We start from the raw sequence: 3,325 nt of genomic DNA, 5'->3' as shown, positions 1-3,325 counted from the left end.
AAAATGAAGGAATATATCTTTCTCTTTAAAGTGCCAGATCAGAAGAGGTGAGCTTTTCTCTGAGAATCAGGAAAGCTGCCTTCTAAGATTTCTGTGATCAAAAATGGGGAAAGCACTAATGTATAAAGACTGAATCTCACAAAACTGGTCCTCAGCACCAGTCGTGTTAATAGAAAAAATACCAGAGACTCCAATACTGTCTCACCCATTCACAGGATGAATGGGCAGTTGGGAAGTCTAATTCCAAACTTACATAGAAAAATCACTCCGTAATATATCAGTACATGAATATCCTTCATTCATATAATTTCTTGTTTTATTAAAATAATAAGAAAGCACTGTTACTTACAGCAAAATAGAGGCAGAAAAGAAAGAACACTTTGCGTCTCTAAATTAGCTCAGTTTATTTGTGGGGAGATTTTTCTCTACTGGCATTATCATTACATTATCTCTTTGTTTTTGTTTTTACTTTTGTTATTTTTTAAAAAAATAGCATACACTCTTATCTCTTAAAGAGAACATCTCAGTGGTATGAATTCAGCTTTATTCTAACTAAGTCACTGAAAAAAAAGAAAAAGAAAAGAGGAATTAGGAACACAGATCTTGGGCAAAAAGTTAGCAAAGCCTTTCCCAATTAAGCTCTGGCCCAGGTTTGACATATCTGTGGTGCTTTTTCATAAGTGATTTCATCTGAACTGGGCCGCTCAGATAACTTACAGAATTTTATTCAAACTCCTTTAGTCTCTGATTCATACTTTTCATTTAAGAAATCCTTAGTGACTAGTGCTTAGCATAAATTTCATGCTCAATAAATATTTATTAAATTAAATAACCATTCTAGTCCAAATCTGTTGGAATTCAAATACAGTGGCATAAATTAGGACTAGTTCCACAGTTTTACAGATCAATTAGAAACATCATTTACTGGTTATATGACCTTTACATTGAGCAATTCACTTAAGCTCTCTTAATTTCAGTTTTATCTTCTATAAAACTGTATGAGATTGTTCTGCAAATTATGTCACATCTATGAAGAGCCTTCCACAGACTCTAACACGTCAGTTAGGTTGTTATTATTTTTAATGTTGTTATCAACGTTTGCAAATGGCAGATGAGTTTTCATCTCTGAGATTTGTGACACTACTTTTCCTTTTCATTCAATATCTTAAAATCGATCATATATAGGAAGCCACATTTTCAAAGTCCCAGATCATCATGGGTCAATTACAAATGGCACTTTCTTTCTTATTTGTTTCTTTCAGGACACACACACAGTAGTTTTATAGAGTTTCCCATAACTACTGTTAAAGATGCTACTCTATCTCCTGTCATCTGATTATCATAAAATTCTGAGGATAGAGCCCTGATTTTTCAAACTGTTTTTTTTATTCACTAGAGCTCCTACTCACCCTCTTTGTATGGGGAACTCAAGTGCTCAAGAGAAGGCTCTGAATGTTATACTGGTGGTGTCTGTTGTTTTACTTCTTTCAGGAATTGTCAAGAGGGGTTATTCAAGAGCACATTTATTTATTTTCGTTTATACCATTTTGATGCAGCCACAAAATAGAAAGAACAGGCAGTTGAGACTCAAGAAACTGAGAAAAGGCAAGGCATCCTTGTTGAATATGAGCATAAGGTCAGCACTGCACTCAGTTTTGGATGATAAACTATTTGTTCAACAGAAAATTCTATGGCTGCAGCATGCTTCTGCTGCAGTGAGAAGAGCACTGCACACATTCAGCCCATAAATGCAACAGTGGTTGCTTTCATCCATGAGGCAGGGTGAACAGGTAGGTGCTCTAAGCCATAAAGTACGAATGAGTGGAAATGACTTACTAGGTCACAAAGTGAGGACTGCACTGCCTCTGAACAAAGAAAAGTCAGGACGAGGTATTATTCATCTGCAAATAATAGCTGTCACTAGTTTCTTCAACCTTTATCATTATGATCACTTATTTAAGTTAAGTTATATTTATGGAAGATTTATGTTAAATCGGGAGCACCATGAAGTCTCATTTCTCTCTTGCTCCCCAGTTTTAGCCACCTGCCCCAGCCTGTGTGGGCTTTCCTGGTGGCAATAAAGAATCTGCCTGAATGCAGGAGTCCTGGGTTCGATCCCTGGGTTGGGACGATACCCTGGAGAGGGGACTAGCTACCCAGTCTAGTATTCTTCCATGGACAGAGGAGGCTGGTGGGCTACAGTCCATGGGGCTAACAATTCACTTTCACTTCCCATCTGGTGATCTCTACCTACCAGACCCCTCATGTCTGTCTACTGCATCAGGCCTGGCCTCCTACCTGCCTTTGCTTCTGATTCTGTTTCATGCCACTCCACTCTCTGAACTCCTGAGTGAACATTCTAAACTAAAGGGCTTTTTTTTTTTTCTTTTTTCTTTTTCACTTTCCTGTTAAAATCCTTCAACTTTCTCCTATTTCTTTTGGGAAGATACTCAAATTTATTATCACAGCCTCTCACAAGTCCCCAGTGTAATATTTGTTTCTCTTTCAGAGAATAAATGACATCAATAAATCACAACTTTCACTTTGAAAGTAAGATAAGCCATAGAGTTTGCACATCAGTACTGAGGAGAAGGAAGTTTCAGGGTCTGAAGGCCTGAACATCCTCCACTGAAAGTTTCTTAACTATTAACACTTATGTGTCAAAAGGTTCTTTGCCAATATCTCTCTTCATTTTGAAGTTATGCCTGCTTTGTTTTCTAATGAGATATACATACACATATACATTCAGTTCAGTTCAGTCGCTCAGTCGTGTCCAACTCTTTGCGACTCCATGAATCACAGCATACCAGGCCTCCCTGTCCATCACCAACTCCTGGAGTTCACTCAAACTCATGTCCATCAATTCTGTGATGCCATCCAGCCATCTCATCCTCTGTCGTTCCCTTCTCCTCCTGTCCACAATCCCTCCCAGCATCAGAGTCTTTTCCAATGAGTCAACTCTTTGCATGAGGTGGCCAAAGTACTGGAGTTTCAGCTTTAGCATCATTCCTTCCAAAGAAATCCCAGGGCTGATCTCCTTTAGAATGGGCTGGTTGTATCTCCTTGCAGTCCAAGGGACTCTCAAGAGTCTTCTCCAACACCACAGTTCAAATGCATCAATTCTTCGGTGCTCAGCTTTCTTCACAGTCCAACTTTCACATCCATACATGACCACTGGAAAAACTATAGCCTTGACTAGATGGACCTTTGTTGGCAAAGTAATGTCTCTGCTTTTTAATATGATATCTAGGTTGGTCATAACTTTCCTTCCAAGGTGGATCACAATAAACTGTGGAAAATTCTGAAAGAGATGGGAATACCAGAC

This window comes from Capricornis sumatraensis, chromosome 15, assembly GCF_032405125.1.
Source record: "Capricornis sumatraensis isolate serow.1 chromosome 15, serow.2, whole genome shotgun sequence".
Lineage (NCBI taxonomy): Eukaryota > Metazoa > Chordata > Mammalia > Artiodactyla > Bovidae > Capricornis > Capricornis sumatraensis.
The sequence above is the reverse complement of the archived record's forward strand: the minus strand, read 5'-3'. Positions refer to the sequence as shown.